Here is a 13,268-nt window from a genome sequence, read left to right on the forward strand (position 1 = left end):
CAACCCTGTTGGTAGTAACATTACTACTATTTTTTTTCAATCGTGTCTGACAGTGGCATTTTCGATGGGACCTATATCATTAACCTGCCAAGCAGTTGTTAGGGGCATTGCTCCTTTTTGCCTCTCTTGGCTCTCTGATCTGTTACATGATTCAAAAATCAAAATGATTCCAAGCAGAAAACACAAAAGGTGAGGAAAAACACCATGCAAGTCTGTGCATGTGTGTCAGTTGCATCTCACTGCTCTGCTCACACTTTCTTTGCTAACATATTTGAAATGTTTTGACCCAACTCCTTTTATTTTAGCTGTTGTGTGGAACCCATTTACTGCATGGCCAGACAGGAAAAGCTACTTTCTCTCTTTTTTTACAAAACAGGGATACATTTAGGGGAGGCTAGACCAGGTGATGATTTTTTTTTTTTAAATTGTTGAGAAAAAAAAAATCTGAAAAGTGTATATAGTCTCCCATATAGACTCTTTTCTAACGCTGAAGTGATTTTAAAAACAGTCATACAGTACCTTCATACTCACTTGCTTGGAGTATTACATGTTTACATTCATACCAATGCTAACATGTCACAGCACAGGAATACTGGCAGCAACAAGAGAGGATATCTTAACCATAAAAACACCAGCAGTGTACTCTCAACCAAGATTTAACAAAAACAGGATGAAACCCCAAATTTTGTCAATACTAAGCTTGATACAATCAATCACATTATGCAACAAATTATCATCCCAAAGCGAGAAAATTCTCTTTGGAGTTTATATATGGTATGATCTTTGTCAAAATACTTTCTACATTGCCTTGCAGCACACTACAAGGTGAATGCTTAGATGAAGCACAGAAATGTCCGGACTTCAAATCTGAGTCATGGCTGAACAGGCGACCCGGCTGTTGCAGAGGAGACTGCATACCAAACAGGTCTGAGCACACGCATGCTGATGTGTTCACCCACAACCAGGCATGTGGTAGTATGTTACCTTTAGATGGAACAGAGTCAGACAAAGATCAGATAATCTCACTAGTATCTGTCTTGTTATATAGTTTGTGTCCAGCTCTTCTGTAGAAAGTGTGCCTTTTGGCATTATTTCTTACAGAGAGTGTTAGATAAGACACATCTATAACTCAGTTAGCTCAGTTTAGGCTAAATCGTGAAAACAAGGGAAAATAACTAGCCTGTAGATAAGTTAACACCAAGCCACCATTAAACTTTGCATAATTTTTCCACATTTTCAGACAAATTAGACAAGTGACATGTTCATTTCTGAGTTTTAGAGGTGTAAGAAGATGTCATTTCTTACATCTGAGCAGCCAGACAAGGTGTTTCCCCAATTTTACTCTTTTTATGCTAAATCAAGCTAACTGTTTTCAAACTAGGCTTCTTATTTTTCTCTCCATCAAGTCAGCGTTCTCAATCTGCTCATCCTATATTTGGTTAAAAAGGCAAAAAAAAGTTTAAAAAATAGTTTTTCCGATTTAAAAGTGTTTTCCTGTTTTTGTTTACAGGATATCCTGCTGCTTCTTTTATGGTGTATTCATCCCAATGGTTCCTTTGTGGTACATTTAAAACACATTACAATTCTCTGCTTCCGTAGAGTTTTTAAGATTTCTGCAGATTATGTTTTGGTTTGATAGGTAGTAACAACTTAATAATCTCTTTCCATCTGATCTCTCATAAACCCAAACATAGAGGACCACTAACACTGAGACAGCTTAGCTTCTTTAAGAGAGCTTATCTGATTTCACACAACCGGATACTAGGTCAGTGTGGTATAAGGTGTCACTGGCCAATGCTTCTATCTAATCTTCAAGCCAGTAAACGTGTGCCCCGTCCCTGGATCTAAGGAGTGAAGGGCAGTCTTTGCATTTCAACATTCTAGGTGCCTACTTTAAATACAAACTGAAAGAAATAAAAACTGTAAAGCTATGTGGGTTCCCTAACACACGTAAAGGACAACGTATGCAGCTATGACTGCGAGTGCTGTGGGGGTGCACGTTCTCTGTATTCTGTACATGACTTTTATTTCTAACATTTTAGCCTCCTTCCCATGCTTATTTATACAACTTTACCTGATCTGTACTTTGCCACTACAAATATTACAATGAGGATTACTCATTAAAGCCAACGTATCTAATCTATTTCCTATAACCAGCTGCAACACAGATCAAACAAAGGTTTATTTCATCTACATGGAGAAGTGTTTGAGACCTGTGTAGGAAGCAGAAGAACAATCTGCTTAGATGGGTCAATATTTGAGAAAGCTTTATGAAATACACGTGTTTATGACGGTCAGGCCATGAGGAAGGTACTGCAGGGGTGCAGGAGATGAGGACAATAAAGTACCTAGCTAGAGAGAGAAGTGCACGACAGGTTTATGTAACAAATTGAGCATGCCATTTCACAATATTAAGGATCTGTAATTATCAAATGTGAGAACCAAAAGTACAAACGGAGTGCGATAAAAATGGCTCCAAAACTAAAAGTTCCCTTTACTGCTACTTTGAATGAAGAGGCCTGACAATTAGTCTCCCGAGGGGCCAGGGTTATGTTGTTCTGATGAGAATCACAATGCAAAAACGCAAAGGTAAACAAGGAGTGGCTGTTGCTTAGGAACACACAGTGGGAGAGGGCTAGTAAAGCACGCCCTGTCATACGGGAAGGAGAGAGCAGGTGGGCCTCATTCAGCTCAGAAAAGACCGGGCGTGTATGCAAGGACAGGCTGAGGACGTAGCATACTGTGACAAGCCCCCAAAAAGTAAAATGTAAGAAATGTTTAAGCATTTGCATAGTCAAAAACATTGTCACTCACTTAAAAAAAATGAACGTGATACTGCTGTACCAACATCACCGAAACTATTCCCATCTTTGCCAGCTCAATAAATATGCCAAACAGCCTGTAAAAAATGTTTACTTTAATGATTTCGTTTTCAAAAACAAACAACTTGTCAGACGTCAACTGAGCTAGCCAGAGCGGGCTTATATAATACAATATGCTGAGCTAAGCTAACTGGCTGCAAAAAACAAGCAAGAGTGAGTAATGATTTTTTCATTTTATTATCAAGGATCAAGAAATAACAACTTACAGTGCAGTTTTTGTGTTTTTCTCTTGAAAGTCAAACTGATCAAGATTTACTGTCATTTTTGCACGCAGCACTGTATTTAAGCACTGACATAAAGGCTCAGCACGGATGCACAATGTTTATCATAATTGGGTCTACCACACCATATCATGACGCAGATGAACGAAAAGGGCGCCATCATGCTTCTAAATGATTATTTGAGGCCTACTTGATGCTTAATTAAATGTCTGCGAGTCTCATCTGGTCGTCGAGGGTAACACAAAGAAGAAAAGTGATGAGAAGGTAGAAGTGACATCTATATTGAATGAAAGCAGAGTACCAAGAAAAGGGGCTTATGGACAAAAATAAATAAACAAACGGATAAACTTTAATACCAGCTTCATTAAGTGAGTCCTCTTCACTCATAAATTTTGTAGATTATTTGAGTTATTGTGGGTAGGACTGGTTTTCCATGAGAATCTGCTGCTGAAGCTTCCAGACACAGACACCACTCCGGCTGGGTGTCTGGGACCAAAGCCTCAGAAAACCATGTGGGAAATCAATTTCACTCTGTGCCTTGGTCGGAATGCCTCTTTGTACCAAGCAATCCAACATGATGTTTAAATCAGCATGAGAGAGGGCAAGAGACACAAGCTAAAACTTTATTCATGTCAGTTTTAGGTTCACACGCATCTCACAGTGAGGAGCAGATCTCGGCCTGATGTTACCTCATGCAGGGTGGAACCTCTATAACAGGAAAGAACAACATTGTGCCATGAATGTGTTTTCAGGCCACTGAGTTATGCACAGCTAAAAATGTATGGCTGTCAGCTAAAAAAAAAAAAAGAAGTCCAAAATGCATCAGATTTCTGTGTTTATGGTCACAAATGACTGCTTTTCAACTAAGACAGAGACCAGCAGAGAGTAATGGAAACTTTTATGGTGCTCTGCTCGCTGCTTTTATCGGGAATTAAATAAAACTTGCATCTCAAACCTGCTTCCACCCACACAAACACTGTGAGCAACTTCTATGACAGATAAACTTTTATCAAGATCCGTTTATTATCATGATCTCCGTACAGTTCACTATATGGAGCTCTATATCTCACTTCACTAAATGTTAAATGTATCTTATACACACAATACATAGTTTTATGAATTGCATGCCACTTTAAAGGGGATATAATTTCTTAATAGTTCTGTGCTGCCATCTGAGAGTTTATAAGTCCCTTTATTAGCTGTTTGTTCACCAGATTATCTCCTGAACAAAAAAGAAGAGCAAAATTATTAATTTCAGCAAATACATTGGAAGAAGAATTACTGAGATCCTCAGATTAACAAACTACCATAACCACAACGTTACAAGTAATTGCTGTGGTTTAAGATCATCATGAGTCTCCATGAGTCTGCACACTAGCATTTTTGTTCTTTTATTGTTTCAATCTGAAAATAACTCCTAGCTGCTAAAGATGTCAAACAAATCTGGTAGATTTAAATGTACATTTCTTCCCTCAGAATGGGGCAGAAAACTTTACTTTATTTAGTTTTTACCTTCAGTGACGTTCCAGCACCGAGCATGACACAGTGTTGCAGCAAGACACAGCAGGAAGAGACGGACTATCTGACCAACATGGTACATTACGTAACCAGCAGACTTATCAAAAGGTGTGACCTGATACTCCGCATATCAACTCAGGCGCTCATTTTCTTTAACCTGTATTGGCCTTAAAATGTAATGCTGTTGTCTTTTACCTATTTCAGCCAGGTGGGTGTTATCATGCACCTGCCTTCAGCTTCTAAGACCTTAACAAATATGGCCTGGGAGCTGGCATCTCTCACAGTTCCAGATGGATTTCAGGTGGTGTTAATGTAAAACATTTAAATGAACATTTGAGTCTTTATCCAAGTCTTCATTTGACATTAAATGGCACAGAGTGCATTCAAAGTCGTCACTATAGATCCTTCATCAATGTCTAAGAAAAATATTTATAAGAGACAAAAGTCACACATCCATATTTTAGAGCAATGTTGCATAATTATACGAGGTACTATAACTGGCCCTGCCATAGATGCATTTGCCTTTTACATGTAGGCTTAAGTATTCATGTGACTACAACTTTCTTTTTCTTACTCTGACCTCTTTTCTTTGGTATGCTCTATATCATTGTGGTGATTCTGTCAAGCTATCAAGAGATCAAAGCTATAGGTATGAAGGGAAAAAAATGTCACAAGAAAAAGAAAAAAAAAATCCCAAATTACATCACAACCCTAATATCGTTTTGAAATTCTCAGCAAATAAGCCTGAAGACACAGACTGAAAAAAATAAAGCTATTAGACCTTCATGGATTCAAAATTAAATACATGTGTCAGGACTGAAATGAAACAGATCTGGATAAAAAGACTCATCAGATGGGATGATCACAGTTCTGGTTCTAAATGTACCTCAGAGACTTGTGCAGCCAGTTCCAGCATGCTTCGAGTATGAGGGAATTGCAACACGGAGAGACAGTTGCTCAATCAATTAAACGTTATTTATCAAGAGAGGACTTTTCTGTGTACCTGCTGCACGTCAACACAAACGCACAAATTACTTTGAAGAATTAATAGAGAGTGTGCCTTGCTCAGTGGCACAGTAGCTGTTACAGCAGAAGACAAAGTTACACATTAACTTTCCCCACCCAGATTTTCCCAGCTTGTCACAGGAATTCAAACTTCCCGTCACAAGTTCTCCAACTTTGATGTATGCATCCTTCGCAAGCGGAAATTCGTTAAATATTGAGCAAGTGACATGGAAAAATAATGCAAACTTGAGCTTATAAAGTCGATTACGCTGTCTCATATTAACATTTTCCAGTAAGAAACAGGACGTGCTTTGACTAGTTTCACTATGAATCTGGAGGTTTTCCACAGCTGTGACAGTATTACTGATGAGGAACATTTTTCTATCTCACCATTTGAGATTGACATTGAGAAGACTGTGTTTATTCAAAGCAAACCAAACAGTTTGTACCTGACCATACACAGTTGGCTCTGTGCTTTTTGTTTTCAAGGCATGTACCTGTAAAATTAAACTGAGTAAACCCTCCATTTTTACATATTTCGGCATGCTGAGGGCTGTAGTAATAAACGAAACCCCACCTACTCCCGTTCTCGTCATGCCATTATCTTGCTATGTCTCTGTCATCTTGCCCAGGCCTAATGAAATAAATGCAGGCTAAGACCTGTTGACTTTGTATTTAAGGAGCAGCCAACTTGAAACTGCCACTCAGCCCCCCCCCCTCATGTTCTTTACCACCCCCACCTCTTTGAAGGACACAAACACAGTGTCACAAAAAAGCACCTATGACTTTATACTCCCAGGCACGAGGGCCTCATTTACAAAACAAATCAGGGTGGGCATAGATGAGAAATTTAAGGCAAATGCAAACTCATTCCTGCTTCATAACAAAGCCTTTCACTTAGTTGCAACAAGTGCTGATACACAGCTGGTAAGAATTAAGAGAAAAATATTCCTTTTGTCTCTCATTGTAAGGCCAATTTAGCCACTCCTGATAAAAGTTCAGAAACTGAGCCCTTAGTACTGAGATATATATTCTGTATCTCTGAAAGGATCTGTTCTACAGTGCTTTTTGTGAGCGAAGCCTATACTCTAATGTTAGACATGCATCAACAAGCTACATTTCTAAAAAAAAAAAAAGCCTGACCAAATTTGATGAAAATGTTCAGCACTAGCTCAGTGATAACTACATTGCTCTGTGCACTGTATGTGCAACAGCAGCAGAAGGCAGTTTCAGAGTAATGTGTCTGAAACCTGCTCAGCATGCAGATACATTTATTCAGTAATACAGCATGCACACACTGTCTTATGTGGTTCACAAAGTGCAGAGTAGATTTCTGGTGAAACAGGAAGCAAGCTTTTATCTCTTCTGCACTGAGCAACTTTTAGAAACAGACACTCTACAGCATTAACCAGAATCATTGTGTTCACAGTAGGACCAAAAGAAAAAAAACAAGGGAAGGTTAGCCTATTTATGCAGAAAAGAGGAAGTAAACTCTGAAAAGGTTCAGACTTTCTCATGAGCACAAATGGCATCCTTTTGGACTTTAATTTACAAGATGTGCAACATTCTGTTCTGGTAAGCTGAGGATTTTGATGCATGAAGAATTGCATGACTGATTCCATGCACAGAGCTGCTTTGATGAGCAGAAACACAAGGGCTGTTTTTAGCACACAAATGTTCACATTTACCTTTCAAGTGACATATTCTATGACATTTAGTTGGCATATGTGGTTCAAATTAGCTTGTTGTGCAATTACTGATTAACACACTATGAGAAATACATGTGAGTGTGGTCCAGAGGCTTGCAAAACTATGTTCCCGCCCTTGCTTCAACACACCTTATAAGGTAACAATTTGTAAAAGAAATGCAACAAACAGAAGCATCAGTTAAAGATAATTTCTATTAGCTCTTAAAACGCCAGGTGTAAAAACTCTAAAAACTTTCAAACTTACTTTATCCCGAGAGCTGTCAACCTTTAGAAAATGTCAGAAGGATTTCAAGAATTTATAATTATATGCGCAAGCTAAGCTAGTGTGATGTATATTCAATATATTCAATAGTGTTTTGCTGTTTTCACACATGAGATTTAATCAAAATAAAGTCATGGATGAAGTGAGATGCAGGAAAATATTTGTTAGTTAAACTGGAATGACTTGTTAAAGCACCCCCTTCAGAAACCTGTGATATGATACGATTTGTTCCAGAAAATGCTATGAAGTCAATGGTACATATAATGTCGACCTGTAAAGCTTCATGCCTACCTTGTCATACACACAGTTCTTAAATATACATGTACATTAACACTTGACTACAGTAATAAACATGTAAACCGTGAAGAAAATTAATTTACGATAACTTCAAGATATTAGTTTCACCATCACCACCAAAAGTTTTTCAGCCATCAAAACAAGTAAAAAGTGAAAAGGGAAACTATTCATCACTGACCTCAAAGACACAGGGTTCGGGTGACAAGGTCCATTATAGCGATCAAACAAGTGTCGATCTCAGCAACCAATGAAAACAAAAAGAAAAATAGACAACAAAAAGGTGAAACTGGTAATAATCCAAACGTGTTCAAATGAGGAGAATGGTGTCAAAAGATGTAGAGTGGCCTGACCCACACCTCTTTCTCACAGTGGAAAAACAACACTGGAGAGGAGGGGAGGGGGGGGAGACAATGCAATGGCTGCTGTTAGAAACAGAAAAAGGAGAAGTATAGTGAAGCAACTTGTCCTCTCCCTATGAGTCACGCAGCACTGTCGCCATTGGTAGAGAAGGCCTGAGGCAGGGAGCCTTCACCTGGCCAATGAGCGATGAGTATGCAAATCCTTTCAGGTGAGTTGTACTTGTGGCAGGGATTGGACAAGGCTGTATGGGGGAGGGGAGACCAGAGAGGACCAACAATAAGGCCACACCTAGAACAGCCTGAAAGACGATGGACGGGTTTCTCCGGCAGAGGCAGAGGAGTGCTGAGGGTGTAATTGAACAAATGGACAGGCATTTACTTACTTTAGACTTTGACCATGCAATATGGGCCAGTCATGGTGATTAAAATCTGTATGAGAGCTCAGGGGTAAAGTTCACATCTCTTTGTGTTACATTACAACATTTACAGTGAGTTCCAGGTCTATTAGCAAGACAGTCAAGTTGCTGTACTGGGGAAGAGTTGTTATCCCTGCTGTAATAAGTCTTAAAAAGCTAAAAAGAAGCAGTAAAGATGGCTGCATTTACGTATGAGCAAGTGCTTGACGATAGAGAATCTCTCTCCTCCCCCCTCCTTCTTCTTCTGCTCCTCATGATCACAGAAAACTCTTCTTATAAAAATGATCACATGAGAGTTTCCCTCCAGCAGTTGCTAATTTAGATCTAAAACATTGAAGATGCTATGAAAGTGCAGTATGTTGAAAATTGCTAAGCTGTAAAGTAAAATAAAGCTATTTTCTAACTTTAGCTTGTTGTGCTCAAACTGCTATGACTGAGATGTGATAGTAATCTTTATCAGAAATGACACTTCAGCAAACAGGAAGTGGTGGTCTGTGGTGAGTGTTCAGCTCTCTGTGTGTTCACACAGTGTGTGTGCACCAATAAAATAAACGTTTCCCTAAAAAGCCCCTGCATGCTATATTCAGTAGAGGCAAAAGTAAATTCAATTAAAACAGTTTTAATTTGGGATTGTTAGAGGGAACGCGAGGGTTGATATTTCAAAAGATGGATCCATAAAAATCACTTAAAGTTGCTGCAGGATCTGTATTTCATCAAACCCCAAATTAGTCTCTCAGTCCCTGAGAAGTGTTCTCATCATCACATCAATTCTTTCTGGCCCCCCATTTACTACACTTCAACTCTGAGCTGAAAGCAGCTGTTCGCTTCGGAGCAAATTGATCGCTTTGCTGTGAGGAAAAGTTAAACAAAACAAGCCCCACTTATCACCCCTCTTTGGAAATACTGTCCTCAACCTCAAGCTTTGAAGGAAACTATTCACTTTGGTGGTATGAACTCTTAAGGCTAATGCACTGAGGCAAAGCTAAAATCCAAGACAACCATGTAAACATCCCAAAACACACAGCAAAGATGCAAAATGTAATTCTAATGATGGTCACTTTATAGACAATGACATCTACTATCTGAGGCCTAAATTACAGTTGCATTCATTCATACCTTGTCAAAGTTCCTGTGAACAACTGGAATGTCTTGAATCAATAGTAAGAAAAAAGTTTAAATGGGAGGAAATAAATACATGAAGATGCCTGAACTGCGTCAATATGTGAATATTGTAGAGCACATCTTTTCCTGCAGCCTCCACCGAGTGTCATCTCAACAAGAGAGAGCCTTCTATTTCTTGCTAAATGGAACTACAAAGAACTATAGTACAGGCATGAACAAAACAGGACAGAGGAAGAATCTCGGCCTCTTTAACTGCTCATCAAATATGAATGATTTGTCATTTGTAAAAATTGTAAGATGAATCTCCATAATCATAGAAGTCAAATTAAGTCAAGTCAGCACTGTGTCTATCAATCAAAAATAATCGAAAGTCTCCCAAGCAAGACAATTAATAGTTAATAGTCTAAATAACTCCAAGATGACAAACAAGCCCAAAGCCAAAGCAAAATAAAAATGATAAATTGCAATGATTATACTTAAGAAGAATGAATGTATATGATTGGAGAGAGCTGTTAACAAAAACATCCATCCATTAATTATTTATATCCGCTGGAGGTTATCCCAGCTGCCATTGGCAGGGGGACACCCTGGACGGGTCGCCTGTCCATCACACTCACTCCATCAATTTAGAGTCACCAATTAACCCAAAATGCATGTTTTTGGACAGTGGGAAGCCAGAGAACCCCAAAAGAACCCATTCATGCTCTAGGACAGCATGCAAACTCCACACAGAAAGGCCCCAGCTGGGATTCGAATTCAGAGCCTTCTCGCAGGGAGCTGACGGTGAAAAAAATATCAACTTCATGTATTCCTTTCAATACCTTCAAATGGCTTTATGATGTGTAAACAACAGACACTTCTACAGGACAAGAGGGAGCGTCCCACTTCTGGTAACATGATGAGTGCTGGAGTAAATTCTTGAGGAAACAAACGGGGTACTAAATTGCTGGCTGGCACCGAATTTGTGAGCAGTATAAAAGCAGCAGAAGCAGTGTTATTTAATAACCCTTGACATGGTTTCTGGGTTAGAATTTGAATTGGCACATTCATGGCTCAAAATCTAGACTACAGTGAAAAAGAAATGGCATGCAAATAATGTGTTGCTGTGAATTTTCCCTGCAAAGTAAAAAAAAGAAAAGAAAAAAATAATCGTATTCTCTCCTAAGAATTTACTGTTTTTCTCAATTATCTTCTGTAATACCAAATGCTAACTCAACTATTTACACAACAAACCACATCCATACTCTGGGGAAAAGCAATAAAAGTCAAGATGTACAAATTGCTTTTGTTTCAGGACATGTCAATGGGATAAAATTTCATTCAAATCTCTGCGTGAAAACACAAAAAGCCTCAACCACACAGAGCATTGTGTTCTTGCTTTATTCTAACAATGGTTACGCATTAACTAGGGCAGAGAAAAATGCCTTGATGTGTGATCAGTGGAGAGACATGTGACCATGCAGACTATCTGAAAGGGCACACCTTTCCTTTGCAGCCTAAGAATAAAAATGGGGTCACTTGTAGCTCTCATGTGAAAGCTGTGAATAACAGAGGCCAAAAACAAACACAAGCATGCCTCAAAGCCCACATTTTCTGAGGCATGTCCCCAGTAAAGCTAGAGCATGTCAATATATAGCTAAATCTGTGTCAGTAACATCGCTTTGACCCAAAACCGTGAAACCAGATAACTAATTGCATGAAAATAATTATTAAAAACCCGCAGTTACAAGATTCATATCAATTACATCATTTGATATACCTGTAAGGAAGCCAATAATTTAGTTACCCTTGTTATTCTAAGTCAGTAAACAATATGTTCTAACATTTGTGATTACAGACAATAATGTGTCAAAAGGCAAGTGTTACCAATACATGATAACATGCTTATGTTACTGATAAAATCGTGTGAAACGCAGCCCCCAAACAGGCCTAGATTTGGGTGCCTTCACTTTGTTTCGTTCATTAAATGACAACGGTCATCTAGTGTGAACACCCACCCACAAGTGAGTAGCAGACAAAGCCCTACGAAAAACTGCACTAAGAAAATACAGAGCACAAGTTACATTGAAGAGGTGTGGATTCATAAAAGTCGCCAAACATCTCGAAACAATCCTTGACTGTGGGAGATATGGGAGTGTTTAGAGGACTCTGAATTATTTGTGTAGCTTGGAGGTCATCTGATGGCTGCTCAAATACGGAGTATTGAAGACTGCAGCTGAGGCTATTAGATGTAGGTAACAGTACACAAGTGCACCCCATAGGAGACCCAGAATAAGGTTAACAGAAGGGCAGCGAGGCATTTTAATTAACCCAATTAAGATGGAAAAATATTGCACAAGAAAACACTTAGAAAACATTTGTCAGGTGTGGATTGTAGTGAAAAATTGAAGGCAACCAAGGTCATACAGTTATTTAGCATGCCAGCTGGTTGAGGTCAGACTACTTGTTGCAACAACGTAGTTTGCTGAACAAACTGACAGCTCATGGTGCTATGAACACCTTATCATTCTTGGACAATGACTCTTCTGAGCTTAGCCAGGACCAGAGATGATTCACTGTGCTGACAGAACACAACTAAAGATATACAGATCTAAAAGAAAGAAAAAAGCCTTGTGTGTGTGTGAACAGCTGTAAAGACAACGCATTCCGTATTCAACAGCTCAGCCCACCACAACCGAGTGATTCATTAGCACCACTGAGCAGAAAATGATGATCACAGATCAACAGGCCCTTGGCAATGTTATCTATAGCCACAATAACATGCGACAAAAAACTGTGCACACATTTGCAAATGATGTCTGTAAGATATACTGGATACCAGAACTCTGTTTCTATCAATACAGATGTTTCAGTTCTAGACACCGCAGAGTTGAGCAACAATTTGTTATACTGCTACTCATCTCCTTATAGTGCTTTCACACCTAAGGTAGAACGCTGAGAGGGTTTTTTAAAAACATGTGCATACCCACTGAAAATGGCCGATTAAATCCTTTCCTATTGCCAGTTGGGGAATGTTAACCTTGTGATCTGATTGCTACAACATACTCAGAAATGGATTTAGGATAATTAACTACTACCTCCACCTCCCAGAGGACAAACCTGTAAGCTATGACAACATGCAGGATGGGTTGCACTGTATCCTGCAGGCCGCATCACCGACCTACTTCTGGTAATCGCAACTTTCCAAGATAATAAGGCAAGTTTATTACTCATGTCTGCACTGAGAACATTAGCCCCATAGCGGGACTGACTGACTCAAAATCAATTGGTCTCATCCCTTTTTATCAACGAGTTGCTGCTTTCAGTTTTCCGAGCCTCCGTGTGAGATGTTACAGCTTGTAAACGTGTGTTTCTGTAAAGAAAAAGTGATCTGTGCCCACTCCTGTGGCCCCAAGCGTGGCATCCGCATTGAAAATCAGCGTGTGCCTCCTGGTCAATGCCAATTGGAGCCAAAATCCAATAACTATCCCCTGACAC

At 39.2% G+C, this 13,268-nt stretch overlaps 1 protein-coding gene across 2 annotated transcripts in view; it reads right to left on the bottom strand.

The window, feature by feature from the left end:
- Positions 1-13,268, bottom strand: part of elf1 (E74-like ETS transcription factor 1) — a 38,008-nt gene that overhangs the window by 19,284 nt on the left and 5,456 nt on the right. Inside the window, exon 1 of one of the 2 annotated variants that reach the window (XM_072395392.1) lies at positions 8,073-8,369. The exons of the other annotated variant lie outside the window; for it this stretch is intronic. The gene's annotated coding sequence lies outside the window, so the exon portion shown is untranslated. Of the gene's footprint in view, positions 1-8,072; positions 8,370-13,268 lie in introns of those variants that run through there. 2 annotated transcript variants of the gene reach the window in all.

This window comes from Leuresthes tenuis, unplaced genomic scaffold, assembly GCF_036924035.1.
Source record: "Leuresthes tenuis unplaced genomic scaffold, fLeuTen1.0.hap1 SCAF_11, whole genome shotgun sequence".
In the NCBI taxonomy this organism is placed as follows: domain Eukaryota; kingdom Metazoa; phylum Chordata; class Actinopteri; order Atheriniformes; family Atherinopsidae; genus Leuresthes; species Leuresthes tenuis.